This window comes from Protopterus annectens, chromosome 1.part2, assembly GCF_019279795.1.
Source record: "Protopterus annectens isolate FY-2018-M chromosome 1.part2, PAN1.0, whole genome shotgun sequence".
Lineage (NCBI taxonomy): Eukaryota > Metazoa > Chordata > Ceratodontiformes > Protopteridae > Protopterus > Protopterus annectens.
In genome coordinates this window covers 595,460,830-595,477,736 of record NC_056727.1, presented here as the reverse complement: position 1 = coordinate 595,477,736, position 16,907 = coordinate 595,460,830, and the positions used below count along the sequence as shown (strand labels likewise).

General features: G+C 43.1%; 1 protein-coding gene across 2 annotated transcripts in view; it reads right to left on the bottom strand.

Annotated features, from left to right (window-relative positions):
- BROX (BRO1 domain and CAAX motif containing) overlaps positions 1-16,907 on the bottom strand; it is a 1,162,070-nt gene that overhangs the window by 343,301 nt on the left and 801,862 nt on the right. The window lies entirely within an intron of this gene.

Genomic DNA, 16,907 nt, shown 5'->3' with positions numbered 1-16,907 from the left:
CATAGTATAGTTAAATGCTTTCCCAAAAAAATGCTGGGCGAACTCCGCCCGACGCTTAATAGTGCGTTTGTTGAATGTAGTGCAAAAGCGACAGACCGAGACGTCGTCGTCTGGGCCTAAGCAAGGAATACACAGGGAATGGAAATCCTTATGCGGTATTTGCTTCCCACAAGAAATACAATTATTAACTTTGTCTGACATCGGTCTGAGGCAAGAAAAGTTTCCCCAACGGGGTACTTAGCTTTTAAGAAGACTTCGGTTTCCAAATTTTCGTAATCTCAGGAGCTGGCCGATCGGCACTTGCGAACTGCTTCTGCTTTGGGCACCGTGCGGCAAGAAAGACTGAAGAAAATGGCGTCGGCTGGTTCTTTTATACCCTTGTCGCACTAACGTCAGGGAAGAAGCGACGACAACCGACACTGGACCTAGACTTTGGAATTTGGCCGACCGAGGACCCGCCTGACGGCAGGAGAACCCATCTGTTATGACTGCAGCTGTATGCACGATGAACATCCAACTGTACTAGAAGTAGTGAATATAGTAACAGACATAAAACAACTGGAAGTGGAATCTTTAGAAAAGAATACAAGCAAATTACATACAAAAAATGGGACCTGTGGTAACAATACAAGCACAATAATGTTTTTCAGAAGGAATGAAGTTTAAGGGAATGCAGAAATTGAATGAGCTGTGTAATGTTTGACTGACAATGACTGGACAGATTATAAGTAATGTGTAATGTTTACAACTGAAAATATGCCATTGTGGTTTGTTTTCATTTACAAAAATGTGTGATTGCCTATATCATAGAAAATATGCCAATATGGTTTGTTTTCATTTATAAAAATGTGTGATTGCCTATATCATAAGTGATAATTTAATAAAGATGTTTCTTGTTTAAAAAAAAATAACTCGGTGGCATCAACGATAAATATATAAAAAAAATCAACCACAAATTGCTCAAAGAAAAATGGTAAATGTTAATTCAAAGGGAAAAAGACATCACTTCTAGCAGAAGTTCCTCGTATATGAAATTTCTTAAGAACTATGGTTTCATTATGGCTGCCACTCCCTCTTTCCTCCCTCAGATAGCACTATAGTAAGCAATGCAGCCTTAGACTCCTGCACCCCCCCCCTCAACTAGTGCTTGGCAATGAAAAAGTAGAAGATAAATGGAAAGAACACCCAAATGAATGAATAACCCAGAAAACAGAAAGGAAAGAAATGTTACTGATTATTTCCTCCATGAAAACCATTAGTACTCAAACGTCAGAAAAAAATGTTTTTTTCTTAAAAGGTGTGATGACCCACCACTGGACCAGTAATCAAGGAGCTTCAATCCTCACCAGTGGCACCAATGGGGGATGTACGCTGGAGGACAACAGCTACACACACAGGATTTCCAGATGCAGCTCCCTGCATCAAGTGCAATTTCCCTTAAGAGCACACACAGACCACAGTCAGTCTGGGGCTGGTTCCTCCAGATCCCCAACAAGACTCCCCACTGGCACAGCTATAGAGTTGAGATCTCAACTGAGTGGCCAAGCCAAGACTTCCAGTACTCTCTCTGTCCAACCAGTGCTTTTTGTCCCTACCCAAGTAGCTTACATATACACTCTTTGAGGTTTGATGTACACACACACACACATACCTGGGAAAGTCTGGCACAGGTTTACTAGCTATGCCCCCTTTGGCCCAGACTATAACGTAGTTATCACTGCCACCAGCAAAATCCTTATCAGCTACTTAAGGCCCTTAACAAAGGGTGTCCAATCTTACTGTGTAACATTAATATTAATACAAATGGCAGTTTGACCAAGAGCAAGGCTATTAGGAGTGGCCCACACAGTGTCACCAAATAAATATGCGAGTACTCTCAAAACTTAAAAATCTCTACACAGATCAGACACAATCTTCTTCTTCTTTCAGCTGCTCCTGTTAGAAAGCCACAGCAGATCAACTGTTTCCATTTCTTCCTGTCCTCTGCATCTTGCTCTGTCACACCAACCGCCTGCATGTCCTCTCTCACCACATCCATAAACCTTCTCTTAGGCCTTCCTCTTTTCCTGTTACCTGGCAGCTTCATCCTTAGCATCTTTTTCCCAATATACTCTGCATCCCTCCTCAGCACATGTCCAAACCAACGTAATCTTGCCTCTCTGGCTTTGTCTCCAAACCTTCCAACCTGGGCTGATCCTCTAATATACTTATTCCTAATCCTGTCCATCCTCGTCACACCCAGTGCAAATCTTAACATCTTCAACTCTGCCACGTCAAGCTCTGACTCCTGCCTTTTTGTCAATGCCACTGTCTCCAACCTGTATAACATAGCCGGTCTCACTACCCTCTTGTAGACCTTCCCTTTCACTCTTACTGATACTCGTCTGTCACAAATCACTCCTGACACTCTTCTCCACCCACTCCATCCTGCCTGTACTCTCTTTTTCACCTCTCTTCCACACTCACCATTACTCTGAACTGTTGATCCCAAGTACTTAAACTCATTCACCTTCTCCCTGCATCCTCACCATTCCTCTGTCCTCCCTCTCATTCACACACATATATTTTGTCTTAGTCCTGCTGACCTTCATTCCTCTTCTCTCTAGAGCATATCTCCACCTCTCAGACACAATGAAAGATTTTAAATATATTTAATAATAAATAATAAAAGAGCATGACAATACTGAGTATATATTCATAGTGACATCAGAGTTCAAAATCAAAGGAAATATTTAAAACAACACTGAAGGACAGTCTCAATTAAAGAAAGAAAAATATCTAAACTAAGCTTCACTATATTCCTGATTATATCCAAGAGAATTATACTGCTCCTAGAAAAGTACAGTTTTGTACCTACCATAAATGCAGATGTTCGAGGATCTACATTGCTGCAGTCATAACCTGTGGGTAGTCCGTTGTCCTCGATCGGCCCGAATACCAAAGAGCTGGGCTGGTGTTGGTCATTGTCGCCTAGAGCTGTCGTCAGTACGTAGTAGTACTTAAGCGCATGACCGACGCCATATCCTCAGTCTTTCTTGCCCCAGATGTCAGAAGGCCTAAGAATGAAAGAAGGCCAGAGCCAAAATAGTAAACGCCCAACAACTACCAGTGTGGAAATAAAGATTATCCCAAAAAAACCCCAGCCCAAACCAAAAAAAATGGCGTGGTGTCAGTAGAGGCCACGGACCTCGAGTGTCGGTCCTTGTCTTTGCGTTTTAGATTAAAACCGAGTCGGAGTATCCGACGACATAGTATAGTTAAATGCTTTCCCAAAAAATGCTGGGCGAACTCACCACGCTTAATAGTGCGTTTGTTGAATGTAGCGCAAAAGCGACAGACCGAGACGCCGCTGCCTGGGCCTAAGCAAGGAATACAGAGGAATGGAAATCCTTATGCGGTATTTGCTTCCCACAAGAAATACAATTATTAACTTTGTCTGACATCGGTCTGAGGCAAGAAAAGTTTCAACGGGTACTTAGCTTTTAAGAAGACTTCGGTTTCCAAATTTTCGTAATCTCAGGAGCTGGCCGATCGGCACTTGCGAACTGCTTCTGCTTTGGGCACCGTAAGCGGCAAGAAAGACTGAAGAAAATGGCGCCGGCTGGTTCTTTTATACCCTTGTCGCACTAACGTCAGGAAGAAGCGGCGACAACCCGACACTGGACCTAGACTTTGGAATTTGGCCCACCGAGGACCCGCCTGACGGCAGGAGAACCCATCTGTTATGACTGCAGCTGTATGCACGATGAACATCCAACTGTACTAGAAGTAGTGAATATAGTAACAGACATAAAACAACTGGAAGTGGAATCTTTAGAAAAGAATACAAGCAAATTACATACAAAAAATGGGACCTGTGGTAACAATACAAGCACAATAATGTTTTTCAGAAGGAATGAAGTTTAAGGAATGCAGAAATTGAATGAGCTGTGTAATGTTTGACTGACAATGACTGGACAGATTATAAGTAATGTGTAATGTTTACAACTGAAAATATGCCATTGTGGTTTGTTTTCATTTACAAAAATGTGTGATTGCCTATATCATAGAAAATATGCCAATATGGTTTGTTTTCATTTATAAAAATGTGTGATTGCCTATATTATAAGTGATAATTTAATAAAGATGTTTCTTGTTTAAAAAAAAATAACTCGGTGGCATCAACGATAAATATATAAAAAAAATCAACCACAAATTGCTCAAAGAAAAATGGTAAATGTTAATTCAAAGGAAAAGACATCACTACTAGCAGACATTCCTCGCATATGAAACTTCTTTAGGACGGTTTCATTATGGCTGCCACTCCCTCTTTCCTCCCTCAGATAGCACTATAGTAAGCAATGCAGCCTTAGACTCCTGCACCCCCCCCCTCAACTAGTGCTTGGCAATGAAAAAGTAGAAGATAAATGGAAAGAACACCCAAATGAATGAATAACCCAGAAAACAGAAAGGAAAGAAATGTTACTGATTATTTCCTCCATGAAAACCATTAGTACTCAAACGTCAGAAAAAAATGTTTTTTTCTTAAAAGGTGTGATGACCCACCACTGGACCAGTAATCAAGGAGCTTCAATCCTCACCAGTGGCACCAATGGGGGATGTACGCTGGAGGACAACAGCTACACACACAGGATTTCCAGATGCAGCTCCCTGCATCAAGTGCAATTTCCCTTAAGAGCACACACAGACCACAGTCAGTCTGGGGCTGGTTCCTCCAGATCCCCAACAAGACTCCCCACTGGCACAGCTATAGAGTTGAGATCTCAACTGAGTGGCCAAGCCAAGACTTCCAGTACTCTCTCTGTCCAACCAGTGCTTTTTGTCCCTACCCAAGTAGCTTACATATACACTCTTTGAGGTTTGATGTACACACACACACACACACACACACATACCTGGGAAAGTCTGGCACAGGTTTACTAGCTATGCCCCCTTTGGCCCAGACTATAACGTAGTTATCACTGCCACCAGCAAAATCCTTATCAGCTACTTAAGGCCCTTAACAAAGGGTGTCCAATCTTACTGTGTAACATTAATATTAATACAAATGGCAGTTTGACCAAGAGCAAGGCTATTAGGAGTGGCCCACACAGTGTCACCAAATGAATATGCGAGTACTCTCAAAACTTAAAAATCTCTACACAGATCAGACACAATCTTCTTCTTCTTTCAGCTGCTCCTGTTAGGGGTCGCCACAGCAGATCAACTGTTTCCATTTCTTCCTGTCCTCTGCATCTTGCTCTGTCACACCAACCGCCTGCATGTCCTCTCTCACCACATCCATAAACCTTCTCTTAGGCCTTCCTCTTTTCCTGTTACCTGGCAGCTTCATCCTTAGCATCTTTTTCCCAATATACTCTGCATCCCTCCTCAGCACATGTCCAAACCAACGTAATCTTGCCTCTCTGGCTTTGTCTCCAAACCTTCCAACCTGGGCTGATCCTCTAATATACTTATTCCTAATCCTGTCCATCCTCGTCACACCCAGTGCAAATCTTAACATCTTCAACTCTGCCACGTCAAGCTCTGACTCCTGCCTTTTTGTCAATGCCACTGTCTCCAACCTGTATAACATAGTCGGTCTCACTACCCTCTTGTAGACCTTCCCTTTCACTCTTACTGATACTCGTCTGTCACAAATCACTCCTGACACTCTTCTCCACCCACTCCATCCTGCCTGTACTCTCTTTTTCACCTCTCTTCCACACTCACCATTACTCTGAACTGTTGATCCCAAGTACTTAAACTCATTCACCTTCTCCCTGCATCCTCACCATTCCTCTGTCCTCCCTCTCATTCACACACATATATTCTGTCTTAGTCCTGCTGACCTTCATTCCTCTTCTCTCTAGAGCATATCTCCACCTCTCAGACACAATGAAAGATTTTAAATATATTTAATAATAAATAATAAAAGAGCATGACAATACTGAGTATATATTCATAGTGACATCAGAGTTCAAAATCAAAGGAAATATTTAAAACAACACTGAAGGACAGTCTCAATTAAAGAAAGAAAAATATCTAAACTAAGCTTCACTATATTCCTGATTATATCCAAGAGAATTATACTGCTCCCTAGAAAAGTACAGTTTTGTACCTACCATAAATGCAGATGTTCGAGGATCTACATTGCTGCAGTCATAACCTGTGGGTAGTCCGTTGTCCTCGATCGGCCCGAATACCAAAGAGCTGGGCTGGTGTTGGTCATTGTCGCCTAGAGCTGACGTCAGTACGTAGTAGTACTTAAGCGCATGACCGACGCCATATCCTCAGTCTTTCTTGCCCCAGATGTCAGAAGGCCTAAGAATGAAAGAAGGCCAGAGCCAAAATAGTAAACGCCCAACAACTACCAGTGTGGAAATAAAGATTATCCCAAAAACACAGCAACCACAAACTATACAGGGAAGGAGGGAGGATATTGACTGCAGCAATGTAGATCCTCGAACATCTACATTTATGTAGGTACAAAACTGTACTATGTTCTTCGTCTCACATTGCTGCAGTCATAACCTGTGGGTAGAATCCCAAAGCAAAGGAAAAGGGAGGCTGGCAAACTAAATAGCATTAGGAGCTGCTAACATGCCCTGTAAAACTGCAGTGGCAAACCCAGCCCTGGACTTGGAATAAAGAGGGAGATGGTAATGCTTAGTAAAAGTGTGTACTGAACTCCAAGTAGCTGCCTCCAAAATATCCTTAGTAGCTACCCCCCTCAAAAAAGCAGTAGATGTGGCAGTAGCCCTAGTAGAATGAGGCCTGATCCCAGCAGGAACATTTTTCCCATGATGAGAATAACAAAAAGCAATACATTGACCAATCCACTTAGAAATAGTCTGCTTTGACATAGCTTTCCCTTGTGAACCCAAAGCAAAAGAAACAAATAACTGTTGAGTCTGTCTGAACTCTTTAGTTCTGCTCAAATAATAACGTAGCTGCCTGTGGATATCCAAAGAATGCAAGACTTTTTCCCCCTTATTTTGGGGATCAGCATAAAAAGTAGGCAAATGAATAGACTGGTTCAAGGCCACATTAGAAATCACTTTAGGCATAAAAGTAGGGTTAGTTCGCAAAGAAACTCTATCCTTATGGAATATCAGAATGGGTTCAACTGCCATGAGTGCCTGCAATTCAGATACCCTCCTAGCAGAAGTAATGGCCAACAAAAAAAGCAGTCTATCAAGACAAAAACTTCAATTCAGACGTAGCTGCAGGTTCAAAAGGAGGTAAAGTAAACTTCTCCAACACAAAATTGAGATCCCAGGAAGGAGTAGGAGCTCTACGTGGGGGTCTTATATTCTTTGCCCCTCTAAGAAATTGTTTGAACAAAGGGTGAGAAAATAAAGGAGGGTCACAATCATAGTGAGCAGAAATGGCTGCAGCATGAACCTTTACAGAAGAGAATGACAAACCCTTGTCCAGTAATTCAGTAAGATACTGTAGTGCAAAACTCAAATTAGGCACTGAAACATCAAAGCCCTTTGCTGTGCTCCAAAGAAAAAATCTCTTCCATTTATCAGCATAAACTTTTCTAGTACTAGGCTGCCTGGCTTCCAAAATGACATCTAAAACCTGTTGAGGAAGCTGAGACCCCACCGGCTCCATTACAGAATACGCCAGGCTGTTAGATGCAGGGACTGCACCCGAACATTGAGAAAATGTCTGCGAATAACTGAACCTGTAGCAGCCACCCTGGATGTAGCCTGAAGAGCATCGAAACCACACTGCAAAGAATGCTTGCCAACTTGATCTGATGCATGAACCAACTCCTGGAGCTCCTTACACTCTATACCCTCAGATAAAGCATCCACCTTAGATTTCAATTGACCCAACAAAAAGTTCTGATACTTCAGCATATGAAATTGGCAATTCAACGCCCTCATAGCTAACGTAGAGGAGGTGTACACTTTTTTCCCCCACCTATCTAAAGCTCTAGAATCTTTATCCAAAGGAACTGGATTCTTAACCACAGAAGCCCTAATACCCTTCGGACCTTGAATAATAGTTTCCGGATCAGCTCTAGGACTCTTGTACAAATACTTATGTGCTTCTGGAACTCTATAATATCTGTCTGGCTTAACAGGGGCAGGAGGCAAAGAATCAGGATTAAGGGAAGATTCAGAAAAAACATCCTGAACAACATCTAAGACAGGAGGAATAGCCAAGGGCCTATGTTGTGGCAGAAACAAAAATTCCCTAAGCCTCTTCCGAGAATCTGAAAAATCCTGACCTTCCCACTTAAAATGCACCCTCATGGAATGTAAAGTCTCAGAAAAGGAAAAATCCTCTGCAGGAGAAGCAGAAGGACAGGAATCCTCTGCATCCGAATCTGAATAAGAAGGGAATTCCTGAATTTCCTCAGCTGAGGAATCAGAGTAGTCAGAGGAATGATCCATTCCCTCTAAATCTGCCTCCACCCTAGGCCTTTTCTCTGGGGGGGGCATAGAACCCCTGATCAAAGTAATCAAGTCCTCCGCCATTTTCAACATATGTTTTTTAGGAACAGGGGCTGGAGAGCTAGAACCATGACCAGGGCCAACAAGACAAGGTTTGGCCTTAGCATGGCCTTTAGCCACTGAAGTAGAAGGCCTAATAACCTTCTGTAAAGATGGAACTACAGACACCTGAGAAGCACCTTCAGCCGGGCCTAACTCCTGAGAGGCCAACTCCTGCAAAAGTAAAGGTTCCCCCTGGGATTCAGCCGAACCCTCGGCAGGATCCACAGATTCAACCGGAGGCTCCGTAGAACCGGCGTCCGCAACGGACGACTCATCCGGTTTAGACTTCAAAGATCTATCCTTACGCTTTTTAGCGGTAGCGGGCGTCGGAGGATCCGACGGCATGTTATAGTTACACCTTTTACCAAAAACAAGCCTGGCACAGTCTAATCTCTTTTTAATGGTGCGCTTATTAAATCTAGCACAAAAGCGACATCCGACCACGTCGTGCTCAGGCCCCAAGCAAGGAATACAGAAAGAATGATAATCCCTATGAGGTATCTGTTTCCCACAAGAAATGCAATTATTAACTTTTTCTGACATCCGGAAAACTGAGGCAAGAAAAGACAAAGATTTCCCCAACGGGGTACTTAGCTCAACCTGGTCTTCGGTCTGAAACTCGATAAATGAAAATTTCAGAACGCCGAACGGCACTTGCAAACGCTGCTTCTGCTTCAGACCACGCGGCAAGAAAGACTGAGGATATGGCGTCGGTCATGCGCTTAAGTACTACTACGTACTGACGTCAGCTCTAGGCGACAATGACCGACGCCAGCCCAGCTCTTTGGTATTCGGGCCGATCGAGGACAGCGGACTACCCACAGGTTATGACTGCAGCAATGTGAGACGAAGAACATCTTGCTTTATCAGAGTAAGGCAGATGTTATGGTGAATGGCTCTTGTCAGGTCCAAGACAGAATACAGAATGTTCTGTCTCTCTTAAGAGACTTCTGAAATTAATATCTCAAATACTACTGCTGGGATAGCTTTCAGAATAGCATCATTTCTTGTCATCTGACTCTATCCCAGGTGAAAGCCCACTGCTGGAATCTGGCAGTATTTAGCATCTACCTGTGAAAATACATAGACCTCGGATCTTTAGCAGATGCTGGTAGTCATAAAAAGTACAGTTGTAAACACTTACCATAAATGTAGATGTTCGAGTGTATTCAGTGTTACAGTCATTACATTTGGGTTATCTGTCTGCAGGTAGTCCTCAGCCAGCCTGATTATCAAAGTCTTGAGTCCTGCATTGGATGCTGTCTTCTTCCATGACATCAGGTAGTCAGGGGTATAAAGCATGCAGCCGACGCCATTACATAAGTTTTTCTTGCCCCAGATGTCAGGTGCCCCCATAATGGGAAGAAATTGTATACAAGATTACACCTCCAACAAAAAGCAAATACATCAGAAAGCTTAACAGTAAACAAGAAGAAAGGTATAGCCAATAGAAGTCGGGGGCTGCAGGGAGGGTAACTAGGACTGCAACAGTGAATATACTCGAACATCTACATTTATGGTAAGTGTACACAACTGTACTATGTTCATCATGTTTCACTGTTGCAGTCATTACATTTGGGTAGATTCCCAAAGCTAAGGAAGGGAGGGGGTTAGAGAGCATTAGGGCCAGCTATTAAGCCCTGCAAGACTACAGTGGCAAAACCAGCTCTGGATTTAAAAAAAATTAGGCAAGTGGTAATGCTTGGTGAAGGTATGTACAGAGCTCCAGGTAGCAGCTTCTAGGATGTCCCTGGTTGAAACACCTCTGAGAAAGGCTGTTGAAGTAGATGCAGCCCTGGTGGAATGTGATCTTATCCCCTGTGGGGTAGGTTTTCCATGGTGCTTACAGCAGAAATGAATACAATGGCCAATCCACTTAGAAATGGTTTGCTTTGAAATGGCCTTCCCCTCTGCCCCTGCAGCAAAGGCAACTAGCAGCTGTTCAGTTTTCCTAATAGGCTTAGTCCTGTCCAAATAAAATCTAAGTTGTCTGTGCACATCCAAAGAGTGCAGTATTCATTCTCCTTTGTTCTGTGGATTAGAAAAGAAAGTTGGCAAATGAATGGACTGATTAAGGGCCACACTGGATACCACCTTGTGCATAAAGGAAGGATTGGTCCTGAGGGATACCCTGTTTGCATGGAAGATGATGAAGGGCTCCACTGCCATGAGGGCTGGTAATTCAGACACTCTTCTTGCTGAAGTGATGGCTAGAAGGAAGACGGTTTTCCAAGAAAGGAATTTCATATCTGCAGTTGCAGCTGGCTCAAAAGGAGGTAGAGTGAGCTTTTCCAATACAAAGTAAAGGTCCAAAGCTGGAGTAGGGGCTCTCCTGGGTGGTCTTCAATTTTTGGCCCCTCTAAGGAATTGCTTCAGCAGGGGGTGAGAGAAGAGGGGTGGCTCAGTATTCTAATGTGTGAAATGGCTGAGGCATGAATTTTAATAGATGAGAAGGAAAGGCCCTTATGGAGCATCTCTGTTAAGTATTGAATAATATGCAGTAAGCTGGGCACTGTTGTGCCCATCCCCTGAGTGTGGCTCCAGGAACAGTATATTTTCCATTTTTCAAGATAGGATTTTCTAGTACTAGACCACCTTGCTTCCAGAATGACATCCAACACTTGTTTACTGAGGGAGGGTATTGGAGAGCTCAGGTAATCAGCCAGGCTGCAAGGTTCTGGGTTTGAAGCTGAGGGTGCAGAATTTGGCCCTCCTGCTGGGACAGCAGGGAAGGGGTCTGAGGCAGGTGCCATGGTTCCAGCAGTGACATACTATGCAAGAGGGGGTACCAGTGTTGGTGTGGCCAGTCTGGTGCAATGAGAATTGTCCTTGGCTTGTTCTGTTTGAGCTTTACAGAACTTTCAAGAGAAGAGGCAGAGGGGGAAAGGCATAAACTGAGAGGCTTTCCCAGGTTAAGGACAGGGCATCCACTTTCCAATATTGTCTGTGGGGAATCCTTGTGCAGAATTTGTCCAATTGGTACTTCTGAGGGGAGGCAAACAGGTCTATCTCTGGGCTCCCCCATTTGTTTCTCAAAATGTTGAATATCTTTGGTTCCAGTTTCCACTTGTGTGGGTCCATGAGATTTCTGCTTAGGTCGTCGGCCAGTGAATTTAGCTTGCCTAGCAGGTATTGAGCTTGTAGGTGCACTTGGTAGCTCAAGGCTGTGGTCCCCAGAGCCATGGCTAGTCTGCAGAGAGGGTAAGAGTGCCCCACCCCCGCTTGTTTGTGTACCACATAACAGTGGTGTTGTCTGTCTTTACCAATAATTGTCCTGGAAGAATATGGTCCTTGAAGGCTGTCAGAGAATTTTGTACAGCTAACATTTCTTTTTGATTGATATGCAGGTGCATTTGACTCGGGTTCCATTTGCCCTGAATGCACTGCCCTGCCAAGTGAGCCCCCCATGCATAGTCTGATGCGTCTGTTGTTAGGGTTTGGACAGCAGGGGGTAGAGTGAATGTCAGTCCCTTGTTGTGGTAGCAGGCCTCTGCCCACCAAAGGAACTCTGTCTTTATACAAGGAATGATAGGGATCATTTCTTCCAGGTCCTGAGAATGTTGACACCACAGGCTTTTTAGATACCATTGTAGTTTCATCATATGCAGTCTTGCATATGGAATTAGTAGGATGCAAGAGGCCATGAACCCCAGTGCTTGCAATATTTTCCTTGCAGATAGCTGGGTCTTTGTGGCCAATAGTTTGAAGTAGGCTGTCAAATAAACTTGTTTCTCTGGTGTGAGGTAGGCCATCTGGGAAGTTGTCTTCAAGCTTGCTCCCAGGAATACAATTTGTTGGCAGGGTACTAGGTGAGATTTCTTTTCGTTTATGGTGTACCCCAGTGAAGTTAGCAGTTTCTTTACAAATGCCAGATGATTTAATAGTATGTCCTGGCTTTCTGCCTGAATTAGACAATCATCCAGATATGGGTATATTTGAATATTTCTTTGCCTGCAGAATGCAATGACTGGAGCTAGGCATTTTGTGAATACCCTGGATGCAGTAGATAAGCCAAAGGGCAGTGCAGAGAACTGATAGTGCATGTGGCCTGCTCTGAAGCGTAGGTATTTTCTGCAAGATTCCCTTATTGGGATGTGCAGGTAAGCTTCCTTTAAGTCCAGTGTTGCCAACCAGGCATTTTTGCCTAGCATGGGAAGCAGCTGATGAAGAGTTAGCATTTTGAATTTTGGGATTACTAAAAAAGTGTTTAGAATAGACAGGTCCAAGATAGGACGCCAGGAGTTGTCTTTTCTGGGTACCAGGAAAAGTCTTGAGTAAAAACCTCGTCCCCATTCCTCTGCTGGGACAGGTTGAATAGCCCTGGTACTTAGAAGTAAGAGAACCTGCTGTTGAGCCTCTGCCCACTGATTTGGGGGTAGGTTTGGCCAACCGTGTGGGGTTGATAAGGAGTGGAAGTGGAATCTGTATCCTTGGGAAACTATATTTAAAACCCATTTGTCTTGGGTAATGAGTTCCTAGTTTTTTGCATGCAGGGCGATTTTTCCCCCTAAGGTAGCAGACAGTTGAGCAGGGCTTGGAAGGTTTAAGGTTAAGTCATTGTGACAGTTTACCATAGGGGGGTGTCTTACTACTTCCAGCTTTGGAAGTGGAAGCCCCCACACTGTTTAGGACTGTGAGTACCTTGAGACTGTAGCCTAGGTGGTCTGCTGTTCCTGGGTTTGGACTGAGGAGGCCTGAAAGAGACAGGAAAGGACCACTTCTTAGAAGGCCAATGTCTACTAAATCTGGGAGGCTGTACTTGCAGGAAATCTTTAACAGTTTGCATAGATTTAGCTTTTTCCTCCATCTTTTTAAGTACTTCTTCTGCTTTGTTGCCAAACAGGCAGTCTTGGTTTAAGGGAGCATCCAGTAATTTAGCTTTAACATGATCTGGCAAATTTTGCTCCTTAAGACAAGCATGCCTTCTAAGAACAGACCCAGTGACAGCAGCCCTGCAAGATGCTTCTAAAGAGACAAAACCACATTGCAAAGTATGTTTACCAACTTGTTCAGCAGAATGCATTAAATCCTATAATTCTTTATTTTCAGCACAGTCAGGAATCAACATCAATTTCTGTTTAAGTAGTCCAATAATATGCTGCTGATACTTTAACATATGAAACTGGCAGTTTAATGCCCTAATGGCCAAAGTAGCAGAAGTGTATACCTTCTTACCCCATCTGTCCAGGGTCCTGGAATCTCTATCGGGGGGGGTAAGGTTTTTGGCAGTAGTAGCCTTAATGCCTTTGGGTTCCTGTGAAACGGTCTCTGGGTCCGCAGTAGGATTCTTAAAGAGGAACTTGTAAAAGTCAGGTACTCTGTCATACCTAACACAAACAATCCCACAGATGTAGACCACGATCCACACAGTAGTTTAATGCCAAAAACAGTTTATTCAGGAAAATAAACCTCCGATCAATGTAGTTGTTGAGCGCTTTCATGTATAGACATACACTTCATCAGAACAATTAAAAGAACTGCAACACCTGGAACAAATGAAATAAGCTGCTCTTCATCAGATGTGTCTTTACTCCAGTAAGCTGTACCTTCTACTGAAACTATGGCGGATGTAGTTTAGTGTAAGAATTCCCTAAGCCTCTTTTTGGAGTCAGAGTAATCCTGGCTTTCCCAGTGGAAATGCTCCCCAAGAGTGTGCAAGGTTTCACCAAAAGAAAAATCTTCTGGAGGGGAAGCAGAGGGAATGGAATCCTCTGCATCAGAATCCTCATAGGTAGATAAGGGCAAATCCTGGTAATCAGAAGAAACAGAAATTTCAGAATCCTGATCAGAAGAATCAGAAGGAAAATCAGTTCTAAGTCTCTTAGAGGGAGAAGGCTGGCTTCCGCTGATTAGAGTAATAAGGTCCTTAGCCATTCTTATCATTTGTTTTTTAGACATGTGGGCCTGACCATGCGGTTTGGACGTTGATTTTCTAGGCGTGGGTCGAGTTTTAGGCCTTGAAGAAGAAGATGGCGTTGGTTTGAAATGCAAGTCCACAGGCCTGAATACACCCTCAGAAGCCGGTGCCTGCACAGCGGCTCTGGACCCATCCAAGGTAGAGATATCCACAGGTTCCATAGTCAAAGAAGCATCTCGCAGCATACCAGACTCCAAATGGGTCTCAGTAGAGGCCTGCGAACCTGAAGTAGCGGGTATCAGGGGCTGCGAAAGTACCTCACTGAGTACCGGCGAACTGGTGACTAGCTTAACGGAAGCGTCATCAGCAGCTTTGGACCTATGTGGTCTGTCTCTCTCTTTATCTTTACGTTTTTTTCGAAATGTCGGTAGTCGGGTGGCTTACCGAAGCCATTTCTGGATAATTAAACCGAGTACCGAAATAGTTTGCTGCAAAAATGGAATGACGACAAATAGTTCAAGGATTGAATAAGGCACAAAACCAACAGCGAGGGACGTTGTGGTCTGGGCCCAGGCAGGGAATGCAGTAGGAATGAAAATCTTTATGAGGTATTTGCTTTCCACAGGTAATACAATTGTTAACTTTTACTGACATAGGTTTAGAGCAAGAAAAAGGACCCCCAACAGGGTATTTAGCTTTTTGAAGACTTCGGTTCTGAAACTCGAAAATAAAAATTTCAGAAGTCGGTTGACCAGCACTTGCGAACTGCTTCTGCTTCAGGCACTGCACGGCAAGAAAGACTGATGTAATGGTGTCAGCTGCATGCTTTATACCCCTGACTACCTGATGTCATGGAAGAAGAGACAGCATCCGACACAGGACCCAAGATTTTGATAATCAGGCCAGCTGAGGGCTACCTGCAGGCAGATAACCCAAATGTAACGACTGCAACAGTGAAACGAAGAACATCAATAACATTCTTCCACATTTCAACACTAGTGATTACTTCACCCTAAGGCCAACACTGAAAGCTCCCTAATACAAACATTATGTCTCCAGCCTAACCTATAAAGTAATTTAATTCCAGCTATTTTTCTGAAGTTAACCTCCTGTATTCCAGTTTCCACTATTAAAATATATACATTTATACAGTTACAATAGTGCGTGTACATTTCTGTTTTCTTCCAGCAGGGCACATTATGGTTACATTTTAAACACAAGCACATTATAAAATACCTTTTTAACATGTCTGTACAAACCAGTTTGATATACACGACATACAGTTATAATACCATTGTAACACAAGCATCTTACATAGATCAAGTTGATATTCATAAATGACTTATAATTATTTACAAAAATAACAGCTGTGCTGGCGCCCCCTTTGTCAGACTAACTGCGGTCTCTGTGTGTTCTTAAGGGGAAATTGCACTTGATAGAGAGAGCTGCATCTGGTAATACTGTGTGTGCACCTGTTATCCTCCCAGTGTATGTTTCCCAATGGTGCCAGTAGTGAGGACTGAGTCTCCTTGATTACTGGTCCAGTGGTGGGTCGTCACATATTTATTGGTTGGCAGTGTTGGGATCACCATCCTGGGATTCAGTGGTGTGGATATTAAACACCTGTAGCCTGTAAACAGTGATCACTAAAGAAGCTGTTTGTACTCTCAAGCAGCCACACAGTGAACATTCACAGTTTCATGTCACAACAGTTTTAATTATTTTTTGTTAGCTTAGTTAGGGAGAGCAGGCAGGGATGTCAGCAGAGGATTATACCAAGCTGACAAGGAGCAAGTTGGCTGAGATGTGCCAAGCCAAAGGACTGGTGCATGCCAACTTGACTAAACTGGAAATGGTTGCACCCTTAGTCACAGCTCCATCACAGACCAGCAACCAGGAAAACAGCCAGACTGGCTTTGGGGATGCACAGCTCTCAGAAAATGGACAGTTCAACTTTGCCTCAGAGGACTAAAAAATCCGTCTGGGGTTAAAAAGACTTGAACTGGAGGCCAATGGGCATTTGGAGGTTGAAGAAAGGGAAAAACAAATGGAATTAAAAGCAGCAGAGAGACTGAGATGTCTGGAAGCTGAAGAAAATGAGAGGTAGAGGCAACATGAAAAGGAAATGGCGGACTCTTTGCCAGGGTCATGGAGGTAATGGGGAAGGGAATAACTGAACCCCAGAAGCAATAAAGGTCAGTACATTTCTTTCACAATTTACAGAAGATGATAATTTTGATAGTTTTATTCATATATTTAAAAGGGTATGTAAACAGTATAATGTTGACTAAGGGCTCTGGGTATGGTTCCTGACCTCCTTACTCCATGGTAAAGCTGTAACTGATGTTTCTAAATTGTCTGATACTGATTACTTAAATTATAATACAGTTAAAAAATTGTTTATTAGAGTGTTTTAAGTTAACACCTAAAACTTATAGAAAAAAGTTTTGTGAGCATAGATGCAAGGCAGATGAAAGTATGCAAATATATTGCTGAACTAAACACATATTTTCATAAAAGGTATAAAACAATATGCGTATCTAAGTTCAATCAAA